Genomic DNA, 17,831 nt, shown 5'->3' on the forward strand with positions numbered 1-17,831 from the left:
CATGTGTGAAGATCAAGGCAAGTTACCGCGCGTTTTGACTGTGGGCGTGTCCGATGCGTGGGTTAGACTTGTCACGCCGCACGGTCACGTGACGGCGATCACCGGGGCAAATCCTTAGATAATATGCTGGACAGCCATGGAGCGTTATCAACGGTGTCGTCAGATTTTAGTCCTATACTCTCGGCAGGAGCTCATCCATGCTCCCCCTCCCCCCTCCCCCCGCTAACTGCGTGCGCGCGATATGAGTACAGTCACGTATGTCAAGGCGGCCCATGTTCAGCCCGCTCAGTATATTTAAGCGGCCCCTCGAAAACGCCGAAGACATATCACGTGGTGCCTATCGATCTGAGCATGCGGGGAGGCGTCGACATGGTAACTGCAGAAGCGCGGCCTCCATGGCAAGGTGCGCACCTGCTCTTACTATTCAGTGAATATATATTCACACAGGCGTGTCATATGTTAAAAGCAATGGGAAGAACTGGGATGAGGCACAACTATCACGGATGAAATAATTGTTAGGACCGTACTGTACTGAACTCGTCGTCTGACCTGAATTCGCCCCCAGGTCTAGGTCTAGGAGCGATTTTCCCCCAGGAATAGGTCAAATTCGAGCCGGCCTCTCTCCATAGTGAGTCTACCCTCTGCCCACTGGGCCCACGAGATGTTGCGTACATTCGCTATTTTCCATAGAGATATAGCACGTCAGCCACTACGGCAAGTTAGTCGGCCCCTGCGATTTCCCTCATTTTGATCTTTCCAGCAATTGCTTGTCAGCCACATCGACGGCCATGGGAATTAGCCTGGGAAATTGATTATCTCATCCCACATGTGAATGCAAAAGTGAAAGCTAACCAAATGTAATCGTGTTGCACACAGTCGGCTCGGAAACTGTTCACTTTTTCATCGTATAGATCAGCAAGTCAGCGGAACGACTGAGCTGTCGGCACGTGCCATTCCTTGTGTTAGTCTATCGGTGGCTTGAGGTAATGCACATCGTCCAGCATATGAATGAGCCTGCGGGGCTTCTCACCGGAAAGGAGAGATATCTTACCAAGCAAAGGATCTCATCAAGTGTGGTCGCGCGCGCAACCGGTGTGTGACGCGGCCGGGAAGAATGCCAGTATAAGCAGAGTACCAAGCACAGGTTGAATAAACGGTACCAGGTAAGCACCAGGTACATAACCAGGTAAATACCAGGGAACACCTGGCCATCAGTACGTCGGCTTCTTTTAGCCAATCGCCTGCTTGCCTGGTGTGTCACGCTTTTACTTAGTGAACAATCTCTAAATTAAGTGTATATTTTTGCGTTAATCTCGCGGTGTACTGGTTTTGTTGCTATAACCTGTGCTTGAATAATCTTGGGTGTAATCGATTCCGAGTACGGAAAAACTGAATGAAACTAAATCAAAACTTTGTTCAAAGCGCCTGTTAAGCAATGGGATCGAACACGAGTTTGATTCCGGTACGAAACTAATGAACTGGCCCGCGCTCGGGTGGGGGAATCAATCCCCCAAGGGTTTTTTTTCCGAAATTGCTCCGAACGGTGAGGCGCAGCCACGCCAAATTTTGCGTAGCTGTACACAATTGAATAACATTTCGCTCGGTATCATACATTTCGATGAACCTTGTAAATTCGCTGACCTATGGCAGGTCGAAATTGGGCCAGGGATTCAGCGACGGTTTTAAGGAAATCGTTTAATCCGATTCAACAACGGAGTGTGAGACGAAACCATAAATCTCTTAGATAGTTCCTCAGGCAACACAACAATTGAATAAACAAATGCCATAGAATAAGGGTCTGGTGTGAAGGTCAGACCAAGGTCAAAATCAACTTGTTTTATTTCTCTACAGTTTCTTGAGTGGAGTAGTTTGCCGTGTTCATTTCAGATTTATTACTAACAGGAGCCGCCTTATACATATTCCATGGACTTCTTAAAGGTCTGAATAGGTCACTGACCTGCAATGACCCAGGTTAACAATTTGTTTTTACGCGCATACTTCATGGCGTAATACTTGACGCTTACTCAAAAGCAAACTCAAAACGATCTTGCGTAATTTTGGTCATCAGTACCTTTGAAAGGTCAAACAGTCACTGACCTTGCGTGAGCATCAGAGACCTTTTGCTTAAAAGAAATGTCTAGGTTCTGGGGCAACTTTTGGACACCAACCTAGAGTTTGACCTCGTTTGACCTTATTTTACTCAAGGATCATGACCCAGGAACCTCAAATTTTGACACAAGTGAGTTAATGTACACCCCAACAACCCTCATGCATTTGGTGTCCCTAGCTCTCTTATTTTTTAGATCTAAGCGTGGGTCCAACTGGCGCCCACCCGAAGCGAAGGGTATCCAACCAGCCATCCGGGCGTGCGAACCCCGTTGGAATAAATGCAATCCTATTCCAGATTCCGGCTTAGTGGCAGCATATACACGCCTATCAACCAGATAACTTAAAAGACGATTTGCATGGACACGAATCAAACATATGTTGCAATGAACCGGGAGTTCCTAAGCGAACCACCACAGCTGCTTTTCTGGTTGACGGGCTCCACTAGGACGAAATTAATAAGCACGTGCGCTACCTGAAAAATAGTTTTGATATGTTTCGCTCGCGAGTACTTTACTTCTGTTTGCACTCCTAAAATAGGATGTATAAGCACTAGCGAAATGGTATAGGTCGATGAAACTCACACCGCTAACTGGCACTGTTACTTGTTCGCTTATTTGTTTAGTTGTGAATTTTCCTTGGTTGCCAGCGGAGCGGCACTCCAATCAAAGGGGAGGTCAATTGAATATAATACTTGCTATTGGTTGGAGTTTTAGGGCGCGCCGACTTCTGTGGTCATATTGCGCCCATAACAGCTAAATGACTACCTGCGACGGTAAATGGCTAAAAATATATATTAGTCAGAAATGAAAACGGCTGATTTGTGACAGGGACGCGTCACCAATGATGTTCAAATACGTGAACCCATAATAATATATTGATACGAAATTTTCGGCAACCCAAAAACTTCCTACACACGGTATGAACTATTCAGGCAGGTGTATATAAAGTGCAGAACTTAACATACGATGCTAACCTGAGGGTATGTTCGATATATGGTGAGCTGCCACATAGTAAATCGGAGAGCGTCAGGGACGGCGCCGCCGGCCCAAAGTACCTCAGACGCTTGAAGCGTAGTATGGGACAGCATACGAGCGCATGTTCCACTGTGAGCGTGGCGTTGCAATGGCGACACCGTGGTAGTTCGTCGCGACATAGTAAGCATCGATGTGTAGCATAAGTATGGCCAATCCGCAAGCGGCACAGGATAACTTCCTCCCTGTCTAGACTTTCGATAGGATGACTGCCATTCCTGAACAATCAGCTTAATGCTTTTCAGTTTACTGGTGCCCATCGCATCCCATGTGCCCTGCCATTGCGCGCGCAAAGAGGCAGAGATGGCCGAGCACAGGTCTGTAGCGGGTATTGGAAACGCTCTGCGACAGGGACGAGTAGCACGCTTTGCAGCAGCGTCATCCAGCTCATTTCCCGCAATGCCAACGTGGCTCGGAATCCATCAAAGTACCATGGCCTTGTCGGCCCGGTACAGAGTGTCGAGCCGCGGTAAAATATCCTGTTTAAGGGGATTTACCGGATTAAAACGCCTAATGCCGAAAGGGCACTTAGGGGAATCCGACAAAATCACGTGCAGACTGTCTTTGCCCACCTCTATAAAGCAAAGCGCCTTAATGATGGCCACAAGCTCTGTGGTATACACGGACGCATGGGCTGGCAGTGTAAATGGTCGCATATCGGGGCCACACACAAAGGCGGAACCAACACCCGTACCCGTTTTGCAGCCGTCTGTATACGCAGTTGTGAACCCCCGATATGTTTTGATATGTTTCAGAGCTGTTGATCCGGCAACACACGGAATCACATTTTGCTTCCGAACCTCCGACAATGAAACATCGACAGTTGGAGACACTATCACCCACGGAGCGGTCGGCAGGCTGCGTGGGCTTGCCACACCCCAACACTTAAGCCGCCCCCATGAAAAGCACTACGAACACGCACACAGAACGGCGCCACACGTGTTGTTTGATCGCGCTGGAAAACATTAGATGTGTGGCGTGAGAACACAGAGTCGTGTGTTGGGTGGTTCGGAAATTGCGCGAGCTTACAAGCGTATCGCATCCCCAACAACTTTCTTCGGGTAGCCAGCAAAGGTTCGTTGGCTTCCACAAGGAAGCTGGCTGTCGGAGACGTACGAAATGCACCAGTAATGATCCTCAACGCAGCATGATGGACCGCAATCAGTGTGTGTTTTACGGACTCAGAGGCGCCATCATATGTAAAACACGCATAGTCCAGCTTAGAGCGTATCAGTGAACGGTATAACATTAAAAGTGTTTTCCCATCTGCTCCGTGGAATGTTCATGCCACACATTTCAATATGTTCAGGGTCTTAAAACACTTGTCACGCAGAATGATAACATGCTCCTTGTAGGCCAAACGCTTATCAAAATGTAACCCCAAAAACCGTGCCGCCGTATTCCAGGGATCGACTGTCCATAAAGCTTAAGCACCATGTCAGGACACTGACGCCGGCGTCGACGAAAGCGGACGGAGACAGTCTTCGAGGTCGAAAACCGCAGCCTGTTGAGTATGCTCCATCATTTGAATACAATGCAATGAATATACAGCACACAGAAGTATACATGTAATTAAAGGATGACAATATCTCAAAGTTAAGTGAAGATACTACGGAGTTAAAACGTGCGTGATCACTTGAACTCTTGAAATGCTAAAACTGTCATGAAAGATGTCCGCACTAGTGTTGTTAGCTAAAGAAGTGTTATCAACGCCAGGCAGTCTGCAAAACAGGCCACTTTGCACGGTCCGCGCAAGAGCGTGAGGTACAGCAAGGCGAGTTCGGTTGCGGGTTCATCGAGGCGGCACAAGCAAGGAGAAATAGCTAAGCAAGTTTTGAGAATGCAATTTACCTTGGTAGACATTTCTCACAAAGGGTAAATTGTGCTGCTAGGGTAGGATTTGGAAGTGAAGCAGAAGACTGCCGTATGGAAGAGAGCTGGTTGTCCGGAGAATGTATGAGTTAGTAACCAAATCAGAAACTTGTGCCGCACTCGGCTGACAAGCACTGTGTGGGCATTGGCGGCCCCCCGTCCAGAGCACGCCACAATATTCTAAAACCGATCGCACGTTTGCAAAATACGCAGCCATCACTGCGCTCCGATTAAATCTTGACCTGCTGTTACCGACTTCGAAGGACCGAATAAGCAAACCAAGTGTTCGATTGACGCCACTTACAACGTCAGAGGCATGTGAAGCGAAGGTCAGTCTGGCATCCAGCATCATGCCAAGGTCTCTAAATTTAAAGAATGATCAAGCTCAGGTTTATCGATAAAATGCTTGTACTCCGGAAGTAGGCCTGAGGGAAACATGAGGTTTATGGGAAAGCAGAGCAGTAGGTGAAAAACGATTATCATGGATATAGCCCTGAACGCCGATGACATAGGACGAGAGGATACTTTCTGAATCTGTCCAACATAGACAGACGCTCGGTGTTTTTGTGACAGCTCGGTGATACGATCGTATGCGGCGATATTTGATTCTGAGAAGACATCTCACCCCTAATTGGAGGATGAGAACATAAATTTCCCAGTGTAATTTGCACGACGGCAGCTCGTGTGCGCACGAATAGCCTGACGGTGTAGGGTGAGATCTCGTTACCCCACAGACTGAAGCCACGAGAATGTGGCGATCAGGAGAGACCGGAATGCACGAATGCCACGTGTACGCCGCGACCACATGGTTTTTAAAGGTCGTGGTACCTACATATAACTTTCCCCCCAGCTGGTATTTCAGGAGGGATGTCAAAACCGTGGCGAACGGGCCCAATTTGCAGCACCAAGCGAGGTGCATGCATTCCATCCGAGTCTGATGAAATCGGCACCACCAACAACACAGTTTACCCAGCCAGCTGCGCTGCTGACCTGAGACCTGCCACTTATGTGGCGGAATGCATGCACTCCGTGAAAGAACGATTTCCTGAGCATCATCGCATCGCCTTCGAGCACATCAACAACCCTATTGGGCTCAACCTTCACGTTTACCATTATTTCGATGTCTTTCCTGAAGTGCCAGTTGTGAGGATAAGATTATTTAAATGTCATGGCCATGTTGACCGAAAAGTAAATGTCAACCCCGTGATGGAAAACAATTGATGAGTTGGTCTCTTAAGCAAACATACTGTTTGGCATGGACATGTCAACGCTCATCCCGTTCAGGAAACAAAAAGTGAGTTTAGAGTGCTTGTGCAACGTTTGCTAATTATTACGCATCTAATGATTCGTCAGTTTTTTTATAAATTTATTCCGAATGGTTTGTATGGATGACTTCGGATTCAGAGTACCTGCTAAGCATAGCTTGTTGCGTGTATCCCGAACCCACCACCCAAGCGTGCCGTCCAGTTCAACAGCTAATTTTGCCCCCGCCCTTTCGCCAGACAGGAATGCGGAGGGTTTTACGCGCCGCACAATGCTGCGACACGGCCGCCTCGGGTCTGGGTTGAACCTCGTTGGCCAGTTGCCAGCTGGCTTTTCCATTTCAGTCGGGTCAAACAATGCGCCTACTCTGGGACTCGTACCCAGTGCCGCTGGATTACGAGTCAAGCATCTTTCCCCAAGGCCACGGAGGCGGCAGTTACCACATGTACTTTGCGTTGTCCGACAAAGGGCTGTCTTCAGAAGAATTGTGGCGTTTCTTTTGCATTTATATGAGTCGTACGTCAACGTGTCTTGTATGAAAGTTCCTGTTCGTAACCAGAATGGCGTAATGTTGGCAGTTCTGTCTATTCGCGGGCAAGGGTGGCTGTGTTCCTTAATGGTGGGTGCTTGTTTCCTGGATCATCCCGGGTAACGACAGTCTGCGCGGAGCACAATAAAACACAACGCTTCATCTCGATCCATACAGAAGAAAGAAGACCCCCGTATGTATGGTGTTCTGCACTTAGTCGGTGAGTGCCTCGAGCACGCCTGTCCCTTACATTGTACGGGATTGATGTCATCAAAGGCTATCGGTCGCTCAGCGTCTTTCGCTGCGGTTCTTCGCAATAAACCAACATTACCACTGGTATTTCATCACAGCATCACTAACACAACCTTAACAGTGAACATCGAATGGATACAGTTGGATGAAACAAAAAGTAAATGGCGTAACAGCATGATTGGATGAGCCACTCCGATGTCTTCGAACTTCGGACGTTATCGCTCTTGACGTTCTGTGAGCGATGTTTTTCCCAATCATTAGAAGAATACGTTAAAAACGCTCATATGATCATCACCTTTGCACGGCTTTCTTCTAAAACTGCCTCATTCAAAATCACGTATGCGGGGTGAAATCGCAAACAAAGCTTACGTGCGCACAACTTGCTTCACAGAGCATTCTAGCATGGCATTCGACCACCACCTCATCTTGTCTGTTGTTAAGTCAGTTTCGGTTTCGAATCTTTTCTTCCTCGTCCCCGGGGACACTGAAGACCGAAACATCTTTTCGCGCTGTCACTGTGACATCTGTCGTCGGCGCTGTCTGCCCTACCCACTCGCCCAGCTGATGATCGCTGGCTCAGATTCGCTTACACATTCGTTGTCGCAAGCACTAATCCAGCCCCTGCACCAATGATTTCCCGGGGCGGAGAACGCGATGGACACGGCGGCGTCCGTGCCTTTCGCTCTCGAGATGTTTGCAGCAGATCACTAGAAGAAGCGCCCGATACAGGGTATCTCGTGCGTTGCTCTGCTGCACCAACTCCTACCGCTACTGGCGCGATCCACGCTCTGTGACAACGCCCCCGAATACTGCTCAGGATTTTCCCAAGTTCTCAGTTCGCGGCAATTCTCTATAATTCACTTCGCACACAAACATACCACGATAAAGCTACATCACTGTTCTTTCTCCGCCAAGTTTAGTAATTTCCTTCTTAATTTTTCAAACACAAATTTCTTCCGCGGCCCCTCTTTCAAGTCCATCACCGCCCCTACGGCCTGCGAACCCGTCGCGTTCGCACTACCGGGCACTGCAGCGATTTCTGCGTTCGTCACAGGCTCCCCACTCTTGGCGACGTCGCTAGATGTGATGACATCCCCGTCATGGCTCAGTTTCAGCCACTTCGACGCATTGCCAACCCCGGCGGACGCCTCCGCCTTGGCCGCCTGCAGCATCACCTCCTCCAGCGTGCCGACGAGCAGGGGCACCATGACGGGCGCCATGCGCGTGGCCACGGTCGCCGCCCCCTCCAGCGCCTCGGACGCCCGGCCAATGGCCGCCCCCATACGCGGGAAGGGCACCGCCATCAGGTCGGCGACGCGAAGCAAGATGGCGGCGGACGCCGTCAGTGGCAGGGTCAGCCCTCTGGCGAGCGTGGCGACGACGCCGACGGCGAGTGCCGAGATGTCGGAGTGGATGATGGGCGCTGGCGGGGAGGGCGATGCTGCCGGGAGGGCTGAGAGCGTCGTCGGCGACACAGGTGGGCTAAGGGCCTCAAGTGGCGCATGGGAGAGAGACGCAATGGCGTCGTTCTCTGATGATTCTGGGATTTGTTTTTGCGAGGCGTTCCGTGACGACAGCGATATCGCTGCTACGTTATTTTGCTGAGAGTCACTGGATGGTGGAGCTGGAGTTTTGACTTCACCCTTCAGGTAGCTGCTGCGGTTCGCCGAGGTCGCTGTTCCTTCCGTTTGCTGTGAGCTCACGGACGGCGCAATGCTGCTCATCTGCAGATTGTGCTGAGACGAAGGTGGGGCTGCGCCATCCCCCCGCGAAGACTCTTGAGGAGGTGGTGACGTGTTGGTAACCTTCTGCTGCGGGGAATGTCGGCATGGCACCAATGGAGCTGCGACTTCTTTCCGCGCTGATTTCGTGGAACTTGTCGGAGCAGTGATGTGCCATTGTAGGGAGTTCCTAAAATCAGCTGGGGGAGCACTGACAACCCTTCGTTGAGCATGCTGAGAAGAAACAGGTCGACTCATGGCATTCATCCACCGAGGAAATCGAGGACGACCCAGTCCAGTCATTCTTCCACGCCTGCTGGAAAACTCTCCATCTCCGCAGCGGAGGGGAACGCTGTCAACGCGAACTTCCGCCCGCGAGGAATGCTTGTCATGTACTGACGGGACAGCCATCTCCTTTCGTGGTGTACTCTGGTTGGGAGGCTGTCGAGCTGCTGAACCTCTTCGCAGGCGTTGGGTATACGCGCCTTTCTCTGCCTGCAAGCGTCGCCGAACGGGCACCGGCGACCCCGATCCGATTTTGCGTAGGGTGTATTGATGAACGACATTCGGATTCGATGCCTCCCTCCACGACATCAAGTGAGGCGCGGCGATGACTTCACCCCGCAGTGGGGGCCCAGCCGTCCCCACCGCCGCTGCGATGACAGCTCGCTGGGGATGCAGGGAGACGACTGGCGGGGGAGGGGCGTTTGCGGTGCGACGAGCCGGTCGCTGCGGGTACAGGGGGCTGCATGTGGCTGCTCCGGCCAGCAGCAGAGCCGCCAGCACAGCCGTCATCGCCAGGGTGAGAATGCTGAATGGATCCTCTCGAGTCAGTGGCAGTTGTCTGGATTCGGTGACTACCTGAGGAGGACGATGCAGAACACCAATTAGGGTATGAGATAGTGCACACTGCACTAATGGAAAGAATCATTGCACAGTCAACCACTTGGCGTCAGCAAGTCCGCGATAATTGTTTGACCACAAACAAAGGTGATGTCAGAGATCTTGGGTCTTTTCAATATCAGGGGAGCATGAAGGTCGTAAATGCGTCACCAATCTGGTGCGTGCAAAATAAACAAGCTTGCTCACGGGTGGGACTTCGCATCTCCTTGGGGGAGGGGGCAAGGGTCTCCAAATGCTATGCTGCCTCCCTCCCAATGTTGGGCTGCCCCCTAAATGCTGGCCTGGCCGCCCCCCCCCCCAATCTTAGACTGTCCTCCTAATTTCTGGCTGGGCCACCATTATATTTTGCTTGGCCTTGGCCGTGTGAGCCTGGCTGCCGATACCCTACCAGTTTGTTAAGTAAAGATGATTTAAGGTTTTGTGTGGACTCACAATTTGGTTTCAATTTGAAAGAAAGACACTTAACCCCCCCCCAAAAAAAAAATAAAGACAGTGTCCAATAACTCACATAAAGCGAAACCCGCAAAAAGTTGCGTTTTGGAAGTTGCTTGCCTCATAATGAATGTTTGTATGTCATTGGGGTGTCACTGCCACTTGGTGCTTCTGAGGCCACATGGCGACGCCTGCCACCCATCCTGGCGGAAAGAGCGGGCACCGCGGCCAAACCCCACAGTGAATGGTTAAATGCAAAAACAGTGACTTGTGTACATTGTCTAACTCGCAATGCCGTCCAAGAGACATGCCGTGACACGAATATTGAAAGGTTTGTAGTTGTAGCAGAAAGCGACGAAACTATTACAATTAGTAGACTTTTGACGCAATATTCTCTCTTGACGCTTTACGGCCAGCCCCCTGGAATATGAGTAGCATGTTTTGTGTTGTTAACATGAAGATATTCAAATACTATGCTGCATGTGTTGAATGTCTTGAAGATGCGCGAAAATTTCCTACTTTTAAAATAAGGAATATAACACGTGCGATGCATGAACAAGCAAGTTCTAGGTATCAAAACAAGGATGTTAGGTAGGTGGCAGCTGGGATTATGAAGATCTATGATATCTATGAAGAAACATTACAAAAGTACAAACGTCCATCTGCTGCCCTGTGCCCATCCTCTGAATAGATGAACTGTTGAACACCGTGAATATTCTCGTTGTTAAACATTAAGCACTGCGATGTCATTTAATCAGTACCTCCTGTTACATCGAAGGTCGTGAAGTCAACGCAAGAACTTTGAGGCGCATAACACCGAAAAACCAGGAGCTGAAGGATTCTCTTATATTGAGTCAAAATGATGGCCGCAGAGTAAAGTGGACAAAGTTCGCGAACAGATGCAACTCGGAAATAGGATGGGCAAGGTTCATGCCCCGCCCCCACCCCCAACGAAAAACGCAAAGTTCCACCCCTGGCTGTCCATCACTAAGGGCAACCCGTAGAATTTCCCTCGGAGCTTTTAAGTCAGTATCACAGAATATGACAGCGCAAGCTCGAGAGCGGGGCAACTTGCCACGTAACTTAATGTTTAATGGACAACACATAGATTACGATGCGAGATATTTCATGCATGATAGAAATAATCGTAAGTCTGTCTTCACTGTCTGGACGGCTTAAAGTTTACATTTTCGGGAAATTTAGTTCTACGCAGCAAAGCGCTCAATCCCCAAACATGACGCATCTCACCTGGCAATGTATCGTGCTGTGCCCTGAAATACTTCGGCGAGCTCAGCAGGGTCGGAGTTGGTATCGTGCTGTGCCCCGTATCACTTCGGCAAGCTCAGCAGAGCCAGAGGTAGTATCGTGCTGAGCCCCGTACCACTTCGACGGGCTCAGCAGAGTCGGAGTTGTTGACGAGCGGACCGGTGGCGGTTGCGACCTCCTTCAGCACTGACCGCCGTCTGGGCATGCACGGGCCCGGTCCCATTGCCGGCCGCCGGCCGGCAATGCCTCGCGGGCCGCGCGCCGGGTGCACCGGTTGGAAAACAGCGACTTTCGCTTTTTAGCGCTATTTCACATACGTACGTTGAGGCAGGCTGTGCATAATCCTTAATTCCAAAATACTGTGCCGTGCAGTACTTGTTTTAAGCACTTCTTTAAGTACTTAGTACAGACGCGTGTGCCCACTTTCATTAGTGGCAATTGACCGCAGTACTGAGCGGGGAGAGGGTAGGGGGGTAGGCATCCAACCCTTTTGTTGTTTTTTAAGGTGCAGAGTAGTTTGAACTATCCATCTAATAAGTCCAGAAGGTTTCCCACATCAGGGCACGTTTATCCACATAATTTCCCACATAATTTTTATAGATATGTTTAAGCTAGGCCATGTCGGGTTAAAACATGGCTGAATATGACTAACATGAACATGAATATGCTTTTAAATATTTAGTCTGCGAACTTTTTGAATGGATGAATTTATGGGTTTAGAGTTTATGCAGAGCAGTGCTTGCTTCCTGAGTCCTGACCCTCACCATTCGATCGTAAAATTTCATGTCAAGGGCAAGAACTTTGTGGCCTGTTCAACTTGGTAGAGGTTTATCGTGTAGCAGTGCTGGATACCGTCCGCCCTGCTCTCAGGCGTCACCGGATCTTTAACGCGGCCTCTGCCACCAGCCACGAGTCATCCCCATCAAGAGCAAACAGCTGGCACCTAAAGCAACACGAACCCACCGCATATCAGGTGTGTATAGGGAAAAGCAAATACTTCAACCAAAGGAGCCATCAGGACAGTTAAACATTCGCTAATGATGCGTTTTTATGTGATTGCGCATGGGTGTAAGAACAGGGGGGCCAGGGGAGCCATAGCCCCGCACTTTTCGAGGGGGGGGGGGCAGCAGTATCAACTGCCCCCCCCCCCCCACTATTCAGATTAAGGTTGTGTTTAGCCTACTTCTGCACCATATTTAAATGTGCATGCCGATTTACCTCGCTCACCAGCTATCTTCCTGAAGATGCGTCATCTTCTTCGTTTGCTTATCAGCCATCGTTCAATGTCAAAATCTCAGGCCGACGCCACGCGGCCTATGGAGACTGCAACGCCGGGCGTGCAGGCATTGAAGTTGCCACGACTTGCGAGCGCTTATGTTCAAAACCATATTACATAGTGTTTTATCTGTAATCAATTCTGACTGAATCTTTAGCGTTTTAGGACGAACATGGATTAGCCATGTTAATACAAGCTTAGGACCTCATTTCATCTGCAATCTACGTTCAGGGATTCATCAATATCTCTGAAGAAAACAGAAAACACGGAACTTGAGCCTGTGTGACAATTATTGCACCACCTTTGGCGATCAAGGACGTTGTTGCGTCAATGAGGGTCTCTAGTGCTGATCCGGAGCCAACTGCGCGGGTCAGAAGGCCTCCCGTGTCAGCGAGGGGAACAAATGGATGTTGTATATCCTTCCAATGGCCTCCGGATCGACCAGGAGATCCCGCCTCGTGTCGCTGCAATGACAGCCAGAAGACGCTTCACGATGGGACGGAGTGGCCCTTCAGCTCTTGACCAGAACCGGTAATGTGCCCTTGGTGCTTTCACTCAAGGGGCCCCTTGCTTGGAAGGAAATAAGGGGCCTCATTATTGCTGGAGTAGAGTGGAGGTCTCATTATGGTTGAATAATGTGCGTCGAAATTAGTTCTAAAGAGACAAACAAGGCCATCCCATGTTTGCCTAAGAACGCTCATTTCTTCAGAATAGATAAGTGAAAAAGTGCATCACAAGGTTTGAACATGCCCGCCCGCAACCTCGAGAGCAAGGACAGCGATGGTCTGGGTCGCATCTTCCGCAAAGCCAAACAGCGTTGGCCACTGCAAATGCTACCAGACGGCGGGCGCCGTGTTAATCCGTCTTCTGGACAGATTAATAGTTCCAGAAACACGAAAAATAGGGAATCTACCTTTACTCTTCCAGTTCCACCACCAGATTCCAGCACTACTTTGCGGTGCTGCGGTTGCGTCATCGTTTTCGTCCACCGGTTGGCCACAGCTCAATATTAGCTGTTGAGCCGACGCTGCGCGGCCTAAGGAGACTGCAACGCCTGGCGTCGAGACCTTTTAAACTAAGATTTGCGACTATGCATGCTCAAAATTATGTCACATAACCTTTATTACTAACCGATTCAAAGGTTTAGAGATAATAATTTCAGAGCCGTTTTCATTTTCGTCCACCGGTGACTAATGACGAAAAGTTAACCACTGAGCTAACGCTCCGCTGACTATGGAGACTGCAACGCCTGGTGTCAAGGCTTTTGCTGCTAAGATGTGCGAGAGAGCATGTTAAAAACCACGTTATGTAAATTGTATCACTAATCGATTCTGACTGAAGGTTAGAAACTTCCAGACAAACATGGCTTAACGATGTTAATGCACATTGTTGACCACTCGATCTATAATTACAATTTTCACTCTCAAATTTCAATGTCCAGCGATGTCCTCAATGTCTATAAAACGCAGATAAAACATTTTGAAAAAGCTTCTAAAGTCTACCGGTTTAGAAAGAGTCCACTAAGCCGCTGCAAACTAAGGAGGACCGGTGATTTATTCCGTGCGTCGTTAAACGCCTGATTTCTGCGGTTCATTGACCTTAACACGTGCTCGGGTGGGGATAAAATTGACTCGCCCCTCAAAGGGTTTTCCAGAATGATTTCCAAACGTCGTGGCGCAGCTGCGGCATGCTTTGCATAGCTGTAGACAATTGAATAGCAGATCGTCTGGCCTAAGGACATTTGGATGTACTTTGTAAGGTCGCTGACTTATGGCAGGTCGAAGCCAGGCCATGGTTTCAGCGAAGTCAATTTCCAGGTAATCGTTCAATCTGATGCAACAGTGGAGTGTTAGACGAAGCCATGTATCTCTGAAATGCTCTCTTGGGCAACACAAAGTTTCAGTGAGAAAATTACGTTGATCTAAGGTCGGATATAAAGGTCAGACCAAGGTCAACACTAACTGTTGTATTACTCCAGGGTTTGCTGTATGCGACAGTTTCTGGCGCTCATCTCGAATTTATTGATAGCAGGAACCGCATTATACATCTTCCATGGACTTTTTGGAGGTCATAATGGGTCACTGCTCTAAAATGACCTAAGTCAACATTTTGTTTTTAAAAACATACTGCCTAGCGTAATCTTTCTCGCATATTCAAGTGCAAAACTCAGAGCAGTCTTGTATGATTTTGGCCACCATGGCCTTCAAAAGAGCAAACAAGGTCACTGACCTTAACTGAACATGTGACCTTTTGCTTAGAAACAGTTATCTAGGTTCTGGGAGCACTTTAGAGGCCAACGTGGAATTTGACTTTGTTTGACCTTATTAGACCCGAAAGTCATCACCTAGGAATCTCAAACTTTAACATTAGTGAGTTCACGTACAGATCAACACACACTGTGAATTTGGTGTCTCTAGCTCTTTTTGTTCCCGAGATCTCAGCGTGGTCAAATTGACCCCCACCCGAGCGAATAGCATCTAGCCAGCCACCCGGGCGCTTGTTAAAATGCGAACAGAATTGATTTCACGGTAGCTTCTGGTTTCTGCTCTGGTTACAACGTAAAAATAACAATGAAACGAAGAAAACCGCATACCTTGTTAATAACTAAACTATATCCGGGGATATTTCTTGTGGGAGGGGATCACCATAAAGCGGGCTTTTGTCAACACCGTGATCCTCTTGGCAAGGCTCTGGCTAACCCCTACCTACGCACAAAGCAAATCAAGCCATCTTCGTTGAATGACGGGCAATTAAAGGTCCGTAGGGCCAACTGATATCTTAAGTACGCAACTTCCCGGCTGCAGTTTTCTGGGGTGGTGTGGCGTAAGGGAAGATAATTCGGAAAAAGGCTCTGTTGCATGTGTCCAACACATGTTTTACATCCCAATTAGTAGCAATTCTGATCCAGAAATGTACAATAAAGCAGACCTACCATCAGTTCGCGGTCAGTCATTCGGAGACAGCCGGGCCAGGACAGTGGCTACCGACGAAGGACGGGAGCAGGGGTCAGACAAGGAATATATGACAGAAGGACCTTCATTCTGTGGCTCTGTTTTCAAAGGAGAATCTCCATCATCTTGGGAAGCTGGATAGCCTTATTTCCCGAATGACATAGATGAGGGGGATTGGCAAGAATGTGCACCAGTGAGAAACAGCTCTAGATGCCTATCTAGAATAACGGTCATTACATTTGAATCAAGAGCGATAACCTCCATCTTTACTCCCGCCCTCCCCCTTGTTTTCCAGAAAAAGTTCCTGAAGTACGACCTGAACTTGGATCCCCACTTTTTGAAACGTTCCTACGCCTATGTGATTGCGCTTTTTGTCTGGTTTGCTATTATGTACAATGTTGTCATCAACCGATCTACAAACAGCGGTATGATGTGACCGTAGCCCAATGTAGAGGGGATGGGTTAAGCTAGCATGATCAGCTTATCCACCGAACTAAGCAGACCTTGATTCTCGGCTTCTGATAATGTGCTGTCTTGGTGAGTACTACGCCAATTTTATTAACTGTTTTGCCCTTGGCAGCGCAGCTTCTTTACATGCAGGTGACATGCGTGCCTTTCAAAAGTTGCCGTACGTCATTGTCTCATGTTGACCTCTCCTTAATGTTTTACACAACATGCGGCCCACCAGCACAATTTGCCCGTTTTCATTCGCATTTGGGCTTGCCAGTGTCGCTCTTTGATCTGCATGTGACGGTTTGCCACGACTAGATATCATAATTCGATGGAGACTGACTTTGAATAAATACATAAATAAATATATAAATAAATATTTGACTGACTGACTTTGAATGAATACATAAATAAAATACAAGGTGGAGGCTGACATAAGTCGATGTAGACCGACTTTGAAATGACAGTGACTTGGCAAGTGGTTGGCCTATGTCAAAGGCCAACATTCCTTGCATATAGGCTGAAGACAGCATTTTGGCTTACCAACCGGTTCAGTCGCTGACAAGTGGAAACGACACATTTGTGGCTAAGTGCACAGCAAAGGGTAGCAAATGGTAGCGCCTAAAATAGCGAGGGCTTAAAGAGCCTGTTCTGTCCTTTCTTCTGATACACGCTCTACCATAACCTTTTTTTTCTTCTGATAGACAGTCTGCTATAGCCTCGATCTAAACCTCAAATCAAAGCTAGCTGAAGTAAACTGAAGTGTTCGGCATCACGTAAGCTTTCTCACAGATGCAGGTCGCCGACGACGCTCACGACATTTTCTGGACGAGCGCGTCCGGTCACGGACCGGCCTCTGCCCGCTACGTCACGGACCAGCTCCTGCCCGCTGCGTTGCACAACAGACCGTCTTCTGCCTCAGCCCCTGCTACAGACGCTGCGCTGGTTCTGCTGCAGGGTGGCTGTGCACCGAGTGGACGACTTTCGCTGGCTCGCGCCCTGTCCGGTGACACCCTTACTGGACTTTCTCCACCCAAGAGCACTAGCTGGCCGGGGGGGGGGGGGGGGGGGGCGACCGGTTAAACAGTCAGCCAAGGAAAGCGGCTTGCGGTCTAGCTGACTGAGCGCGAAGCCGACACATCCAGGCTGCTGTCCCCCCGTGAGGAGCAGCTGGTGACGCCGGAGCTGAGATGCCGGAGGGGTGGACTGTCACCGGAGCTCGGACTGACTCGCCCATTAGATTCGGTGACGATGGGAGAGGCGGGACAGCCCTCCCGTTGTCACCATCTCAGGCGTTAATATCCCAGCTGCTGACGGGAATAACCGCCGGCTTAGCGCAGTGTGACAGCTCACAGCAGTGCCGTCGTGTAAAGAGCGACAACAGCTAGATGTGGCGAAAAGCGAGTGCTTCCCTTTGTACCGTTCGACGAGGTCAGCTCAGCCTCAAAACTCGGAAAACTTTTGTTGAAAAGATGTTCCCGCACCGGGAATCAAACCCGGGCCTCACGGGTGAGAGCCGTGTATCCTAGCCACTAGACCATGCGGGAGGTGACGGTATCAGCCCGCAGCCCTGAAGTTTGTCCCGTGGAAACAGTGGAACTCATACCCAAGTTCGTGGTTCACAGATTCACACGGATGTTGTCGGCGTCGCGTCTTCAGGTGTCACCTAACCGTTCAGTCACTGTACCTCAAAAGGTAACTGCGGCTTGGCAGGGCGATTCGTGCCAGCTTTTGCCCCCATCGTACCAACGTAAAAACCAACACGAGTCATCGGAC

At 49.4% G+C, this 17,831-nt stretch overlaps 1 non-coding gene across 1 annotated transcript; it reads right to left on the minus strand.

Moving 5' to 3' along the window:
- Positions 1-17,530: 17,530 nt before the first annotated feature.
- TRNAE-CUC (transfer RNA glutamic acid (anticodon CUC)) lies at positions 17,531-17,602 on the minus strand. Its single transcript has one exon. It is a non-coding gene; the product is annotated as a tRNA-Glu (tRNA).
- Between the last annotated feature and the right edge of the window lie 229 nt (positions 17,603-17,831).

The sequence above is a fragment of the Pollicipes pollicipes genome, unplaced genomic scaffold (assembly GCF_011947565.3).
Source record: "Pollicipes pollicipes isolate AB1234 unplaced genomic scaffold, Ppol_2.1 Scaffold_4740;HRSCAF=5597_pilon_pilon_pilon, whole genome shotgun sequence".
Taxonomy (NCBI): domain Eukaryota; kingdom Metazoa; phylum Arthropoda; class Thecostraca; order Pollicipedomorpha; family Pollicipedidae; genus Pollicipes; species Pollicipes pollicipes.